Source organism: Rhinatrema bivittatum, chromosome 14 (assembly GCF_901001135.1).
Source record: "Rhinatrema bivittatum chromosome 14, aRhiBiv1.1, whole genome shotgun sequence".
NCBI lineage: Eukaryota > Metazoa > Chordata > Amphibia > Gymnophiona > Rhinatrematidae > Rhinatrema > Rhinatrema bivittatum.
Genome location: NC_042628.1, coordinates 71,719,936 through 71,737,945, shown reverse-complemented (window position 1 = coordinate 71,737,945; position 18,010 = coordinate 71,719,936).

Sequence of the window (18,010 nt, the reverse complement as noted above, 5' to 3'; positions counted from 1 at the left end):
AATAAACTGTTGTTAAATGTTGACAAAACCAAATTTGTTATGCTTAACTGCTGTTCTCCGAGGACAAGCAGGATGGTAGCCCTCACACACAGGTGACATCATCAGATGAAACCCCGATGTGGCAAACTTATGTCGAAGTTTCTATGACTAGGCACACTGAGCATGCCCAGCATGCCCTATACCACGTGTCCACGTGGGGTCTGCCTCCAGTCTCTCTTTTTCCGTAGAGCCGTAAGCCTTGCATGTGAGTGAGCTCACTTTTAGCTGTTTTTGGCCTTGTGGAAAATGTTGCTTTTTCTCGCATTTTTCATGGTTTTTTTCCATGTTATTCCGTTGTTGCTGAGTGTCATTCCCAAAGTGCTTCTAGTCAGGGTGTTCAGCCCCGTGGTGGCAATGCATTGGTGCCCACCAGCCATTGCTGCCCCGCCGCCATCGTTTTTGGTTTCTGTCCCTTTTCTTTCATCTGACATAGCCACATACAGCTTTCAGCGATGCCCCTGGTGCCTGAGGACCATGTCCATCAAGGATCCACATGAGATATGTGTCCTCTGCCTGGGGGCATCACATGACGTCCAGGGATGCCGCTTATGCGCCCAGATGATCCCAAAGGGATGTCAGCTTTAACTTGACAAGATGGAACAACTCTTTGGGTCAAAGACGTCCGAGCCATTGGCATGGCATTGGCAGCATCGGCATTGAAGGACCAAGGAGCCATACCAGAGGACGCTGAGCCATTGTCATCTGCGGGACCACCGGTTCCATCGATGTCATTGGCAGACAGGGGTGCCAGAGACTGACTACTGTTAATCTCCTAAGAAAGAACATAAGAACATAAGAACATGCCATACTGGGTCAGACCAAGGGTCCATCAAGCCCAGCATCCTGTTTCCAACAGAGGCCAATCCAGGCCATAAGAACCTGGCAAGTACCCAAAAACTAAGTCCATTCCATGTTACCGTTGCTAGTAATAGCAGTGGCTATTTTCTAAGTCAACTTAATTAATAGCAGGTAATGGACTTCTCCTCCAAGAACTTATCCAATCCTTTTTTAAACACAGCTATACTAACTGCACTGAGGGTATCAGGTTCCTCGTCATTGGCCTCGGCACCAGGGAAAGATTGGGCCGAGCATCGAGGGAAGCCAAAGAAAAATTGGCACCGGGCACCATCGATGCACTGTGCCAGGCATGGGGATGCACCAGTTTTTGCTCCAATGCTCCTGAAGCGGCCCCATGGTGAGGAGTGCCAGGCCTCTATAGGTGCCAGGGGAACATGATGGCCACCCCTCCTTCCTCCCAGTCAGTGTTGGCATCGGCAATGTTCGAGGAGAAGCTGTAGCGCTGAGTCCAGTTAGCTGTGGAATGGGTGCTGCAAGGCATCGGTCCCATGGCACTGGCAGCATCAGACCCGGTGCTGCTTGTCCTCGTACCACTTCTGGAGAAGCTCAATGTGTCTATTGGTGCATTACTAGCCCAGCTGGGGTTGGTTTCTGGGACAGCATTGGTGCCCAGTGGGGCAAAGAGGCTTTCCCCTACCGATACAGTGTTTGCCACCGGTTCCTACAAGGAGGAAGCTCCACCGAGGCCAGCGGAGACACCAAGACCTGCTATATCCCTGTCCAGTTCTACTTGTGCCTGCACCTCTAGACAAAAGCTGAGCACCTAGGGACCCATCCCCTGTGGCTTACAGTGAGATTGAGGAACCCTATCACCCCTGGGGGATGACACTTCAGTGTCCTCTGAAGGCTCCGAGAGTCTCCCTTCAGAACCTTCTCCTCCAGAGAAGCAAAGTAATTCTCCACCTGAAGACTTAACCTTCACAGGTTTTGTGTGGATGATGGCGGAAGCCATTCCATTTCAGTTACTGATGGAGGAGGATGCCAGGCACAAAATGCTTGGGATCATCCAGTTTGTAGAACCTCCTAAAGATGATCATGGTGGTCCCAGTACATGAGATCCTTAAGAAGTTGCTGCAAAGGATATGGGAACACTTCTGTTAATAAGAAGGTAGACGGGGTCTAACGTCCAGAAGGCTGCCAGATTCCATAAGCATCAGCTGCCCCACCAGTTGGTGGTGATCGAATCTGCCCTCAAGAGGGCCAAGTGCTCTTAGTCTCATTCCTCAGCGTCCCTGGGGAAGAACCTTAGATCGATGAATGCTCTTGGGTGGAAGCTGTTTCAAGGTGCTATGCTCATTGCCCGCATCGCTGCCTACCAGTTCTACATGAGCCACTACTCACAGCACATCTGGAAGCAGATCGCTGAGCAGCTAACTCAACAGCAGCAGGACACCCTCATGTCACTGGTGCATAAGGTCCTGGAATGCGGAAAACACGAGGTCCATGCAACCTTGTGTTATGGCCGCAGCTGCCCGCAGCAGGCTCAACTCATGTCATGTCAAGCTTGGCTCTCTGCTCCCAGTGCACTTGTGGCTGTGCCAGTGGCTCCCTGTGCTCAGCATGGTGGCTGAGATGCCGCCGACCAGCGTTCAGACCCTAGGCCTCCCTAGGAGCGCCCGTGCGCCATCTCTCCTCCCTTTAAAGGGCCAATGGCGGGAACTTCAGGCTCGTCCCTGGCTGATGACATCACGGGCCCAATATATTCAAGGTCTACCTTCAGTCACCACTATCCGACTTGGCAACGAGTTCCTTGGTTCCTTTCTGATGCTTGCTCCACTACTTTGGACCTGTTATTCCTGCTCTATGGATCCCTGCGCTTCTCATTGGTATCCTGTCTTTGCGCATCCTCACCTGGGACCTGTCTCAGCACTGCCCGCTCCTCTGGGCCTGGCTCAGCGCTTCCTCACCTGGGATCCTGTCTCGGCGCTTCCCTTTCCTCAGGGCCTGGCTCAGCGCTTCCTCACCTGGGATCCTGTTTCAGCGCTTCCCGCTCCTTGGGGCCTAGCATAGCACCTCTACACTTGGGACTCTGCCGCGGCACCTCCTGCCCCGCACTTCTACATCAGAGATCCTGCTACAGTGCTTTCATTCTTCTAGACCTGGCTCAGCGCTGTGACATTACTGGACTGTGTCTCTGTCTCTCCGCTCATTGGGGCACTTCTCACTTCTACATCACAAGGTCCTGTTACTGCACTGCCGTCTCTCTGACAGTCCCTCCGTGCTACTGTCCTACTCGGACCTGCTACAGCAGACCTTCCTGCTCTAGCCTGCTTCAGCATACCACAATACAACCCTCTGCTTCTGCACCTCCTTTCCTCAGGGCCACTCCCTCGTGGTCCTGCTCCTCTGTCTTCAGAATTGCAGTGGTCTTTAAACCCTGGAGGCTTTCTTTCCCTCTCCCTCCGAGAGTACCTTGGTCTTGGACTATACCTAACCTCTCTGACACTGCTTCCAGCCGCCTTCTCTCTCCGGGACCAGCCACAGAGGTGCTCCTAAGACCAGCTGGCCCCGGCACCCAAGGTCTCAACCTGTGGGGAACGAGGGCCGGTACTGGTGAAGTTCCTGTCTGCCTCTGTTCCCAGCAAGCCTCGCCTCCTGACAGTGAGGACTTGTGGGGCTCAACCCCTCAGGTAGCGCCAACCCCACCTCGGGCCAAGGGTGCACAAATCCTAACATATTGCCATGGACCCTGCGGAGGCCTCAGCATGGACCCTGCGGAGGCCATTCCGGGCCTAGCACAGAAAATCATCGAGCAACAAAAGATCCTGGAAACTCTAGTGGCTGCAGTAGAGAATTTGAATACTCGAGTGGATGCCACTGTAGCTGTAACCACGTTGTCTCCCAGGCCCAACACCCGGTCTCACGGCTGACAGTTCCGTTGCCATCACCTCCACGTTCCTCTGGGAACCCCCTGTTGTGCAGGGGCTTTCTGAACCAATGTAACATGCACTTCTGCCTGCAACCAGCTGATTACCAAGACCACCTACATCCTCTCTCTCCTGGATGGCAAGGCCTTGGCCTGGGCCTCATCCCTCTGGGAGCGTGCGGACCCGGTCCTCCGAGACCTGCCAGGGCTTCTTACCTTGATCTCATTTCGAAGTTCCCCCTACCCAAATTATCCTAATCCATGGATGCATAAACCCTGAGTTGGGGAGCTCATGTAGATGGGCTGAGTGTTAGGAATTGTGGACCCTTGGCCCGAGGTGGGGTTGTTGCTACCTGAAGGGTTGGGCCCCACAGGTCCCCACCGTCGGGAGGCGAGGCTGCCCGGGAACAGAGGCAAGCTGGGACTTCACCTGTGCCAACCCACATTCCCCGCAGGTTGAGCCCTTGGGTGAATCAGGGGCCCTTGGGTGAATCAGGAGCCCTTGGGTGAATCAGGGGCCGGTAGACCTTAGAAGGGCCCCTGTGAGGCTGGTCCCGGAGAGGGTAGGTGAGTGGGTGCAGAGAGTGTCAGTGAGGTTAGGCACAGTTCGAGACAGGAGCGCTCTCGGAGGGAGGAAGAGAAACAGTCTCAAGAAGTGCAAGGCACTGCAACTCTGAAGGGAGTAGACCAGGACCATGTGGGAGTGGCCTCAAGGAGAGGAGGTGCAGCTGCGGAGACATGAACTGTAATGCGCAGGGAAAAGGCTAGAGCGGGGAACCCGTTGTAGCTGGTGCCTGGAGAGTAGCAGCGCAGGGGTACTGCCTGGGATCCAACAAGCCAGTGGCAAGATCTTCTGTAGTAGCAGCGTAGAGGGCCACCCCGAGGAGCGGGGCTCCAAGGCCCAGTCTGAAGGTGTACTGCGCTGAGCCAACTACCGGAGAGAGAAGGCACTGTAGTGAAAGTCCTCAAGGAGAAGTACCCTGGGGATTCCCAGGAGCAGTGGGCACTGCCGTTGGAACTCACAAGCAGACTGGCACTGAGCCTGGCCCCAAGGAGCGGGAAGCACTGGAGAGAGTCCAGGTTAGGTTGCGCTGAGCCAGGAACCACAGAGCAGGAAGCGCTGAGAGAGAGAGTCCTGTTAGGTTGCGCTTACCCGGGACCCGCGGAGCGGGTGGTGCAGAGAGAGAATCCAGGTAAGATTACACTGATCCTGGCCCTGAGGAGCGGAAAGCACTGAGAAGGAGTCCAATTAGGTAGCACTGAGCCAGGACCTGTGAAGCAGGAAGCGCTGAGAGAGGAACCCAGAAGGAGAAGTGCAGAGGTCCGATGACAGGAACAATTGGTCCGTGGAGAAAGAATGGCACCAATAGGAACCATGGAACTCGTTGCCAAGTCAGTTAGTGAAGGCTACAGGTGGGGGCTTAAATATGATATCATCAGGCGGGGATGAACCTGGAATTCCCGCCAAGGTCCCTTTAAAAGCAGTGCGGGTAGTGTGCGCTCCTAGAGAGGCCCAGGATCGGAGCACTGGTCAGTGGCATCCCAGCCACCACGTGGAGTGCAGAGAGCTGGGAGAAACGCGGTGGTGGTGACTGGCCACCACTGCAAGAGCACCGGAGGTGGAGGGCCAGGCAAGACAAGAGGTGAGTTGAGACTGCTGTGGATGGCCGCAGCCTGTGGTCATAACACTGAGCACTCAGGGTCTCTGGTCTGCCAAGAACATTCTTGTCAAATCAACCTTCTGGAGCTGCAGGCAATCAGGTATTTGCTATGAGCTTTAAGAGATTGGCTGTCCAACAAAGTTGTCCTGATTCACACCGACAACCAAGTAGCTATGTGGTATGTCAACAAGCAGGGAGGCACAGTTTCGAGCCTTCTGTGTCAGGAAGCAGTCCAGATCTGGTCGTGGGCCCTGTCCCACAGGATGGTGCTCAGGGCCATGTACCTGGCTGGGACAGAGAACTTGGTAGCGGACATGCTGAGTCAAGCCTTCAGACCCCATGAGTGGTCCCTGGACCAGGAGGTAGCAAATCAAATATTCTGCCTCTAGGGGAGCCCATACATAGATCTGTTCACATCCCCTGCAACAGGAGGGTGCCTCAATTCTGCTCCCTGTACAGGTCAGGTGGCAAACCAGCCTCGGATGCCCTCACCTATCATTGGGGCAAGGGTCTTCTGTATGCGTATCCTCTGATTCCCTTAATGATGAAGACTCTCTTGAAGTTTCGCAAGAACAGGGGGGCTATGATCCTCATAGCCCCTTTCTGGCCAAGGCATGTCTGGTTTCCACCCCTATGGGAGTTGTCCATCGATCAGTCTGAGGACTTCCCGAAATCTCATCATGCAAGATCAAGGCAAGCTGCAGCACCCCAACCTCCAGGCCCTGTCGCTCAAAGCCTGGATATTGAGAGGTTAATCCTGCATCCGCTTGATCTTTCAGAGGATATGTCTCGGGTTCTGGTGGCTTCTAGAAAACCTTTTACTAGAAAGTAGAGATGTGAATCGGAACCGGAATCGGTTCTGATTCCGGTTCCAATTCACATCGTGTTTTTTTTATCGTCCGGCCCGATCACGGTTTTTTTTATCGGCTGAGCCCGAGTCGATAAACAAAAAACCCACCCCGACCCTTTAAAACTAATCCCTTAGCTTCCCTCACCCTCCCGACCCCCCAAAAAACTTTTTACAGGTACCTGGTGGTCCAGTGGGGGTCCTGGGAGCGATCTCTCGCTCTCAAGCCGTCGACTGCCACTAATAAAAATGGCGCCGATGGCCTTTGCCCTTACCATGTGACAGGGTATCCGTGCCATTAGCTGGCCCCTGTCACATGGTAGGAGCACTGGATGGCCCGTGCCATTTTTAAAGATGGCGCCAGCCATCCGGTGCTCCCTTCATGTGACAGGGGCCGGCCAATGGCACTGATACCCTGTCACATGGTAAGGGCAAAGGGCCATTGGTGCCATTTTGATTAGTGGCAGCCGACAGCCCGGGAGCGGGAGATCGCTCCCGGGACCCCCACTGGACCACCAGGTACCTGTAAAAAGTTTTTTGGGAGGTCGGGAGGGTGGGGGAAGCTAAGGGATTAGTTTTAAAGGGTTGGGGTGGGTTTAGGGGTTATTTTTGTGTGCCGTTTTTCCCGCCCTCCCCTAAAACGATAAGAGAACCCCCATGAACAATTTCGTGGGGTTTTCCTATCATTTTGGGGGAGCCCCCAATTTCTGACGATTTTGAAAATATCGTACGATATTTTCAATCGTCCGAAGCCCGATTCACATCCCTACTAGAAAGTCCTATGGACTGAAGTGGAGGAGGTTTTCCATGTGGTGTGAGCAGAAGGCCCTAGATCTGTTCTCCTGGCCCACACAAAAACTGCTTTTCTACCTTCTACACCTATCGGAGGCTAGCTTAAAGACCAAGTCCATTAGAGTTCATCTCAGTGCAATTGGCGCTTACCACCAAGGTGTAGATAGTACGCCCATTTCTGTACAGCTTATAGTTGTACATTTCATGCGAGCCCTGCTTCAATTGAAGCCTTCCCTAAGGCCTTCCACTGTGTCTTGGGACCTCAACGTAGTGTTAGCTCAGCTGATGAAAGCCCCTTTTGAACTGCTGCACACCTGTGACCTGAAGTACCTGACCTGGAAGGTCATATTTTTGGTGGCGATCACTCAGCACACAGGGTCAGTGAACTCCAGGCCTTAGTAACTTATTTACCTTATACTATGTTGACAGGATGGTCTTGCATACGCACCCTAAGTTCCTGCCTAAGGTGGTAACGGATTTGTTATGCCCAGGCGGGACTGTATCTTCGGGGTCATATCAAGACTCATTCTGTCAGAGCCAAGGCAACGTCAGTAACCCACTTGCGAGCAGTTCCCATGGAAGAGATCTGCAAGCTGTGATGTGGAGTTCTTAACACACATTCACATTGTTACAGGTAAGCAACTCTGCTTTGCATTAGTGGACACTTGGGCTGAGGTGGGATTGGCGCAACCTGCAGGGAGGAGCCCTGCAGGTTCCCACCATCAGCAGGTGGCTCCGGATGAAGCAGAGACTCTATTGGAACTTGATCTATACCAGCCCTCGTTCCCCTCAGGTTGAGTCTTTGGGTGCCAGGGAAGGCAGGTCAGGTGAGGGTCTCTGCTGATGGCAGAGGTGATCGCCCTTGGATCAAAGCTGAGAGAGATTGGATGGTCCAAGATCCAAGTGCTAGTCAGGTCAGGTGGGAGACATGCATTTCCGGTAACAGGCAGTGGTTGGTGGCAGGCTGCAGTCAAGTGTATCCTGTAAGAGGCAGTGGTCAATGGCAGGCTGCGATCAGGGGAATCCAAAATCAGTCTGAGATCAAACCAGGCATTCATCTGAAAAGGAAGTAGGGACAGATAGGCAGGGCAGGTAGGCAAGAAGACTCAGAGGCAGGCAAGAAACACAGAAGACAAGGCTGGAACTAAAGACAAGGCTGGACTGAAGACAAGATGCTGAGGCAACGTGCTCTACTGCTAAAGTAGTGAGAAATGGTGCTGAGGCAATGAGGCAGAAGCAGATGAGCCCTTTTATAGAGCTTTAGTGGGAACATCATCATGTCCACTGGGCCTTTATGTGTGCACACACCTAGGAAGAGGTGCATCAGCTGGGGCCGGCAGCATCAGGCCACTTGAGGAGTCATCAGTGTTGGACTGCTTGAAGAGTTGTCAGTGCAGGGCTGTGTGAGGGGTCGGCAGAGTCTTGCCACATCAGAGCAAGGCGGACTGCTGCATGGAGCTCAGGCAAAGTTTCAGGAGAAGGCAGGATGCACCAGGCCAAGGGGGTGAGTGCGGTGGTCTGCGGGAGTAGCCCTTGGACCTCCAAAAGTAACATTACTCCCCTTAAGCCCCCTCTCTAAGGCCCTGGGCTTCTAGGGATATTGAAAATGGAAATCACTTAAATGACTGGAGTTCAAGATATTGGAGGCTGGCTCCCACAGATTTTCTTTGGAGCCATAGCTCTTCCATGAAATTAGTTATTCCACCTTCTTTCCCCTAAGGTGGAACTCCAATATCTCTTCAACTTCGAATACAGCCTCTCCCTCAGAGGCTACATCCTGTTGTTCGACCGTCACTCTAGAGCGCCATGAGAGTAAAAATGGCTTGAGTAAGAACACATGAAATACACTGTGAATCTTCAATATAGGTGGTAACCTTAATTGGTATGTGATGGGCCCCATTGTCAAAGCATGGGAAAATGTCCAATGTAACATGGAACCAGATGCATGGATGGAAGCTGCAGGTGCAAATGTCTGGTACTCAGCCACATTTTCTCTCCCAGGTCTTCTATGGGTATCTGCAGCCATTTTTGCTCTATCGGCGGCTTTCTTAATCATGTGATTGGTTTGTTCTCATTGTTCATGCAATTTCTGAGCAGACAACTGAACTGCTGGTTAAGGTACTGTCACAGGGAGTGGCTGAGGAGGTAGTGGTTGTTTCCCATAGACCAGCTGAAAGGGAGAAAATCTGATGGCTGCGGTGATATGAGTGTTATGAGAGAACTCGGCCTAAGGTAGTAGAGTGGACCAGTTGTCTTGGCGCTTATTGACGGATGAGCAAAGGAAGGACTTGAGAGTGAGATTGAGGCACTCTATTTGTCCATTATCTTGCAGGTGATAGCCTGTGGTGTAGTCGAGCATAATGCCGAACGTCTTGCAGAGCAAGCATCAATATAATGCTTTGAATTGAACTCCTCTGTCAGATAATATGTGCTTAGGCAAGCTGTGCAGGCATAAGACATGGAGTGTGAAAAGACGCTCTAATTCTGGTGTGGATGGGAGACCCGGTAGGGGTATGACGTGTGCCATCTTTGAGACTTGGTCTGTCATCACCCAAATCATGGTGGCACTGTCTGAGATTGGGAGTTCTACGATAAAGTCCATGGATAGGTAGGTCCAGGGTTCTCTGGGAGCTGGCAATGGCTATAACAGCCCCCAGGGTTGGCTAGGCAGTGCCTTTTGCTGTGCACAAATGGGGCATGAATCAATGTAGTCCTTGATGTCTTGCTTTATTTGGGGCCACAGTAATGTCACTGAAGCAATTCAAGGGTTCGCACTCGCCCAGGATGACCTGCAACTCGTGAGTCATGGGTCCATTTCAACACTTTCTCATGGAGTCTGGAAGGTACAACCATCTTCCCTGGTGAGATGGTTACTGTAGTAGCCAAAAGTATCCTAGCAGGATCTATGATGTGTCTGAGAGGTTCTGGAATATCCTCAATCTGAAAGGACTGGGGAAGAGCTTCTGCCCTTTGGTTCTTGAGTGCAGGGTGATACCACAATTCAAAGTCGAAGCAAGCAAAGAACAAATACCAATGGGCTTGTCTTACATTGAGCTGCTGAGCCTGGTGGAGATGTTTGAGATTCTTGTGATCCATGAGTTATGTTTTGGTATGGATGTGAACCCTGGGCCAAGGTGAGAGATGATTCCTCCCACAGGGAGGAGCCCTGTGGGCCTCACCGTTGGTAGGCACGGTCTCAGAGGCTTAGGACACAGCTGTAAGAGAGACTTTATTATAGAGGAGAAAGAGCAGAACCCGTGGAGTGGGGACTACAGTTGAAACACAGTTCTTGAGCAAGGGGTATGCCCAGGGTGATACCTCAGATGTGAATATCCGGTAGTGGTCTGCGGAGCAGGGTATGCCAGGCAGTCTTCTCAGTGGTGAAGCAATTACCTCAGGTATGCAGATCCAGTAGTGGCCCGCAGCGCGGGGTATGCCGAGGATGACTGTACAATGATGGTGATGCTGAGGTAGTCTGAGGTACGGAAGCTCAGACGGTTCCTGAAGAAGTTAAGGCAGCAATCTGCAGCGCAGGGTATGGTGAAGCAAATCCTGCTGAGGAGGACGCGGTAGTGGCCTGAGGCACGGGGTACACCACAGGAAATCCCAGCAAGGCTTGGTAGAGTTGAAATATGAAGAAAGTACTCACAAGACACGGTTCCAAGGGAAGTCCTGAGAAGTAGAACAAACAGGAGTTCAAAGGCAGGAAGGCCCTCCGAGGAGCGGATAGCCTAGGAATGCGGAAGAGCCCCCGAGGAGCAGGTACTCAGAGCGTTCGCACAGCAAGCCAGGAACTGGAACCGGAAGTCCAAGAGAAGTGGATTCGCCAACAAGGAGACTCCTTGCTAACTCGTCAGTGCATAGGGCTGGTCTGCTTAAGTACAGGTAGCGAAACTATGTCATCCGGAGGGGACACCCCCGAGGTTCCCACCATGATGTGTACATAGCTGGCCCATGTGTGCATGCGCGCGCCTATGTGACTCCAGAAGCAAGATGGCGGTCGGCAGCACCCACGCCGTCCCGGGAACACCAGGGCGGTCGGCGGTGAGTGGCGGAAGCTGCCACTCGTCCTAGATTTGATGGTGCAGCGAAAAAAGAGGTGAGCATGAGAGGTCGCAGCCATCTACGACCAACGGGCGCAACACCATGTAGATTGTAACATGGTGTTGGGCTCCTTCGAGTATGTGACACCATTCCTCGAGAGCTAATTTGACAGCCAGAAGCTCTCGATCACTAATAGTATAATTACGCTCAGCTGGAGAAAACGTCCTATAAAAGAAGGAGCATGACCAGAGGACTCCTTCTGGAGTGGCTAAGGACAGCTCCTACCCCCAGAGATGAAGTGTCATCTTCAAAGACAAAGGGTCACGTAGGATACAGGGGATGCAGGCAAGGTTCACCTGTGAAGGTGCTTTTCAGCTTCTAATGTTTCAGGTGGCCAATCTTTGGTATTGGCGCCTTTGTGGGTAAAGGCCATGAGAAGTGCTGCCATGGAAACTTAGTTTGGGATAAACTCACAATAATAATTTGCAAATCCCAAAAATCTATATAGGGCCCAGAGCCCCTCGGGATGGGGCCAGTCCTGAATGGCCTTCACTTTGGCAGGATCCATATGAAATCCATCACAAGAAACTATGTACCCTAGGAAAGGAGGTTTCTCCTGTTTAAAAAGATATTTTTCCAGCTTGGCATAGATACTAGTCTCTTGTAAACTTGTAAGACATAGAAACATAGAAATGACAGCAGAAGAAGACCAAACGGCCCATCCAGTCTGCCCAGCAAGCCACGCAGTTTATCCATTTTTTTCCCCTTTTTTTCTCTCCCACCTGTTACTATTGGCTTCCAGTACCCTCCAGCCCTAATCAATTAGGGGTAGCAACCGCTGTAACAAGCAGGCCACACCCCTTGCCCCATACTCTTACCCACCCCTGTTTTTATTTTTTTGTTTGTTTTTTAAATTTTTTTTTGAGATAGCAGCCCTCCATCCTTCCGCTCCGTGAAGGTGGAACACCAACTACTGGCCACTGGCATCCCGCTCCGTGAATGCCTCTGTGGCTACTGCCGCTCCGTGCAGTGTTTGAATGCCTCTGTGGCAGACATCGCAACAGTGGGAACTGAATGTTTGGAAACAAATCAAGATGTTGTCTAAGTATACAGCAACGCAGGTATATTTAAGGTCACAAAAGATCTCATTGACCATTTTCTAGAAAACCACTGGAGCACTACAAACCCCAAAAGGCATGACTAAGTATTCATAATGTCTATTACGAGTATTAAATGCAGTTTTCCCCTCATCATCAGCCTTGATTTGAATAAGGTTATACCCTCTCCTGAGGTCCAGCTTTGTGAATATCTTGGCGCCTTGCAGGTGGTCAAAAAGTTCTGTTAGTGATGTTGGGTTTCTTTGTGATTGTGTTCATAGAAACATAGAAACATAGAAATGTCGGCAGAAGAAGACCGAATGGCCCATCCAGTCTGCCCAGCAAGCCTCACACATTTTTTCTCTCATTCTTATCTGTTTCTCTTAGCTCTTGGTTCTATTCCCCTTCCACCCCCACCATTAATGTAGAGAGCAGTGATGGAGCTGCATCCAAGTGAAATATCTAGCTTGATTAGTTAGGGGTAGTAGGGGCAGTAACCGCCACGATAAGCAAGCTACACCCATGCTTATTTGTTTTACCCAGACTATGTTGTACAGCTCTTGTTGGTTTTTTTTCTTCTCCCCTGCCGTTGAAGCAGAGAGCCATGCTGGATATGCATTGAAAGTGAAGTATCAGGCACATCTGGTTTGGGGTAGTAACCGCTGTAACAAGCCAGCTACTCCTCGCTTTGTGATTGCGAATCCTTTTTTTCTTCACCCCTGTCGTTGAAGCTATGCAGGATATGCGTGAAGCATCAGTTTTTTGTTTTTGTTTTTGTTTTTTTTTTTCCCCTGCTGTTGAAGCAGAGAGCTAAGCTGGAAATGCGTGATGTATCAGTCTTTCTCCCATGCCGATGAAGCAGAGAACCATGCTGGATATGCATGGAAAGTGAAGTATCAGGCACATTTGGTTTGGGGTAGTAACCGCCGTAACAAGCCAGCTACTCCCCGCTTTTTGAGTGCGAACCCTTTTTCTTCTCCCTTGCCGTTGTAGCAGAGAGCTCTGCTGGATGTGTGAAGTATCAGTTATTCTTCTCCCCTGTCATTGAAGCAGAGAGCTATGCTGTATATGCATTGAAAGTGAAGTATCAGGCATATTTGGTTTGGGGTAGTAACCGCCGTAACAAGCCAGCTACTCCCCTCTTTGTGAGTGCAAATCCTTTTTTCCATTACCTCTTGCTGTTGAAGCTTAGAGCGATGTAGGAGTCACAGTAAGCATGTGTATGTTTATTTAATAAGGGTATTGTGTCAATAGCCATCATTCTGGCGAGTCACCCACTCTTCATTGGCGGCCTCTTGACTTTATGGATCCGCAGTCTTTATCCCACGCCCCTTTGAAGTCTTTCACAGTTCTGGTCTTCACCACTTCCTCTGGAAGGGCATTCCAGGCATCCACCACCCTCTCCGTGAAGAAATACTTCCTGACATTGGTTCTGAATCTTCCTCCCTGGAGCCTCAAATCGTGACCCCTGGTTCTGCTGATTATTTTCCTACGGAAGAGGTTTGTCGATGTTTTTGGATCATTAAAACCTTTCAAGTATCTGAAAGTCTGTATCATATCACCTCTGCTCCTCCTTTCCTCCAGGGTGTACATATTTAGATTCTTCAATCTCTCCTCGTACGTCATCCGATGAAGATCCTCCACCTTCCTGGTCGCCCTTCTCTGTACCGCTTCCATCTTGTCTTTGTCTTTTTGTAGATACAGTCTCCAGAACTGAACACAGTACTCCAGGTGAGGCCTCACCAAGGACCTGTACAAGGGAATAATCACTTCCCTTTTCTTACTCGATATTCCTCTCTCTATGCAGCCCAGCATTCTTCTGGCTTTTGCTATCGCCTTGTTGCATTGTTTCGCTGTCTTCACATCATTAGACACTATCACCCCAAGGTCCCTCTCCTGCTCCGTGCACATCAGCCTTTCCCCCCCCATCGAGTACAGTTCATTCGGATTTCCACTCCCCATATGCATGACTTTGCACTTCTTGGCATTGAATCTCAACTGCCATATCTTCGACCACTCTTCCAGTTTCCTTAGATCCCGTCTCATTCTCTCCACTCCTTCCGGCGTGTCCACTCTGTTGCAGATCTTAGTGTCATCCGCAAAAAGACAAACCTTACCTTCTATCCCGTCCGCAATGTCGCTCACAAAGATATTGAACAGGACCGGTCCCAACACCGATCCTTGCGGTACACCACTTAAAACCGCTCTCTCTTCAGAGAAGGCTCCATTTACCATCACACATTGTCTTCTGTCCGTCAACCAATTTGTAATCCAGGTCACCACCTCGGCACTCACTCCCAAGCTTCTCGTTTTATTCACCAGTCTCCTGTGCGGAACCGTATCAAAAGCTTTGCTGAAATCCAAGTAGATGACATCTAGTGCTCTTCCTTGATCCAATTCCTTGGTTACCCAGTCAAAAAAGTCAATCAAATTTGTCTGACAGGATCTTCCCCTGGTGAATCCATGCTGCCTCTGGTCCATCAATTCTCCAGACTGTAGATAGTTCACTATTCTCTCTTTCAGCAGTGACTCCATTACTTTTCCCACCACCGAAGTGAGGCTAACCGGTCTGTAGTTGCCTGCCTCTTCCCTGTTTCCACTCTTGAGAAGCGGGACCACCACCGCTCTTCTCCAATCACTCGGCACCACTCCCGTTTCTAGGGATCTATTGAACAGGTCACACAGCGGACCCGCCAGAACATCTCTGAGCTCCCTCAATATCCTTGGATGAATCCCATCAGGCCCCATGGCTTTGTCCACTTTCAGGTTCTTTAGTTCTTCCCACACATTTTCTACTGTAAAAGGATTTTCATCTATTCCCCTTCCCTCCAGTTCCTTGTTGTTTAGAGATGGTCCTTCTCCAGGGTCTTCTTTAGTGAACACAGAGCTGAAGTATTCGTTTAATATTTCTGCCATTTCTTCGTCTCTCTCCACACATTGATCATTACCACCTTTCAATTTCACTATACCACTTTGGACCTTTCTCTTTTCGCTGATGTATCTGAAAAATGTTTTGTCACCATTTTTTATCTCCTTGGCAATCCTCTCTTCTGCTTGACTCTTTGCCAACTTGATTAATTTCTTTGTCTCCCTCAGTTGATACAAATATTCTTCTTTGTGCTCCTCCCTTTGGGATCCTTTATATTTCTTGAATGCTGTTCTTTTAGCTTTAATTTTGTCAGCCACCTCCTTTGAGAACCAGATAGGTTTCAGTTTTCTTTTGCTTTTCTTTACATTTCTAACATATAGAGCAGTTGCCTTGGTGATTGCTCCTTTTAGATTGGTCCACTGCTGATCCACATCTCTCTCGTTCTCCCATCCTTTAAGTTCTTCCTCCAGGTAGTTCCCCATTTCCTCAAAGTCTGTGTTTTTGAACTGTAAAACTCGGGTCTTTGTGGTTCTTTTCCCTATTCTTTTAGTGATATTAAACCATACCGTTTGATGATCACTGCTGCTGAGGTGGGCGCCCACCTGGACATCTGAGACATTATCTGCATTAGTGAGCACTAAGTCGAGTATAGCTCCTTCTCTCGTGGGTTCCAACACCATTTGTTTGAACAAAGATACTTGCATGGCATCCACTATCTCTCTACTATTTTTAGTTTCTGCAGATGGGATTTTCCAGTCTACATCTGGCATATTAAAGTCACCCACGATCACCACTTCTCCCTTCTTACCTATCTTATGGATGTCTTCAACCAGATCTCTGTCCAGCTCTTCCTTTTGGTTTGGAGGCCTGTAAACCACTCCAATATAAATGGACGCTCCGTCATCTTTTTTTAGGTCGACCCATAGAGCTTCTTCAATACCCCAACTTCCTTGTAGCTCAGTTGCTTGGATGTTGTTTCTGACATAAAGAGCCACACCTCCCCCTTTTCTATCCTCTCTGTCCTTCCTTAACAAGTTGTAGCCTGGTATTGTTGTATCCCATTCATGAGATTCTGTGAACCATGTTTCTGTGATAGCAACAATGTCCAATTCTGCGTCAGCCATTAGGGCCTGCAGATCTGGGATTTTATTTCCCAAACTATGAGCATTTGTGGTCATAGCCTTCCAGGTACTCTCTTTACGGTTATTGCATTTCCTGGACTCCTTGTGAGATATTTGTTGAGATTTGTTATTCACTTCACTATTTCTTTTTGCGGTAGTGCCACTGTTGACAGAGTTATCCATCTCAATTAGATTTTTCTTTTGCTTATGGATCTTGAAATACTGCATGCATTGTGTTTTCTCTCTCTGTCCTGGTAATACTGCAATGCTTTTCTCAAGAACTTCTTCAGTTTTTATTTTAGAGAAGGCTTGTTGTTCTTTTTGCATTTGGTACATTGTGTGTCTCCTCATCACAGGTCTAATTCTACCAGAGCCAACTGTATTCCTGGTTTTTAAAGAATTTCTTAATGACCTGTTTGAGTGGGGGGGTGTACCTGTTGGCTGCTCTTCTGTCAAGAATGGGTGACTGTGGGTCCTACCTGAGCCTAATGGATCTCCTTTTCTTGACTCCTGGTTTGTTTGTGGTATTGGGGAATTATTTTCTGAGTAATGCAATGTGGGTGTAATTCTTTTAATCGAAGCTAATTGATCTTTAATCACAGACAGCTCCATTTTCAAGGAAGAGAGTTGTGCACAAATTGGGCAAGCTCTAAGTTTCCAGATGCTTACCCTCAGAATAAAGGCTCCACAGCAGTTACATTGGATAGTCCTCATCTTGGTAATTTGTGACTTTATTTCCTTGACTGTAACCAATGTACTAATTTATCTTGCTGCCAATGGTAATCTAGGCAGTCTTTATTAGAAACAAGCCCCAGGGGTGGGTGGGTAGAGGGGTTCAAACAGTTTAGCCTGGGACAAGCTGGGTAAAGCAGGGCACTACTGGACTGTTGTCTTTGCGTTTTGGTCAATTCTTTTTTTAAAAAAACAGTCTTTATGCCCCAGTTTTTTTGTTGTGCCAGCTAACCCCAAACTAGAGAGATTTTACCAGTTTAAAAGCTGATAGCTTTGCAGACAGGAAATAATCACAGAAGCTTTCTACACAAAATGAAACAGACTATAAAGAAGTTAAAACACAGGCAGGAAATAATCACAGAAGCTTTCTACACAAGCTTTCTACACAACTTCAGATCATTAAGCAAAAATAAGTAAAAATAAGCAGAAAATACTTAGCCAGAATGAAGATTTTGCAATGCAGTAAACAGTTCCACCAGAGAAATCCCTTTAGCATGTGCTCAGGACAACAATCATTTTTCAGACCATGGTAGTTGATGCAGGGCCCGGGCTGTGTCTGAATGGGAGCCTACCTAGGATGTGAATATGTGTGCGTGTGTTTGTGTATGTGTGTGAATAGGAGTCTGCCTGGGATATGTATGTGTGTGTATATGTGTGAATGGGACCCTGCTCAGGTTGTGTGTGGATGTGTGTGGATGGGAGCCTGCCCGGGTTGTATGTATGGGACCCTGCCTGAGATGTGTATGTGTGTGTGTGTGTGTGTGTCACGTGGAGCTCGCCTTGGATGTGTGTGTGTGTGTGTGTGTGTGTGTGTGAGACTGGGAACCTGCCTGGGATGTGTGTGTGTGTGTGTGTGTGTGTGTGTGTGAATGGAAGCCTGCCTGGGATGTGGGTGTCTGAGTGTGAATTTGAATGGAAGCCTTCCTGGGATATGTATGTGTGTGTATATGTGTGAATGGGACCCTGCTCAGGTTGTGTGTGGATGTGTGTGGATGGGAGCCTGCCCAGGTTGTATGTATGGGACCCTGCCTGAGATGTGTACGTGTGTGTGTGTGTCACTTGGAGCTCGCCTTGGATGTGTGTG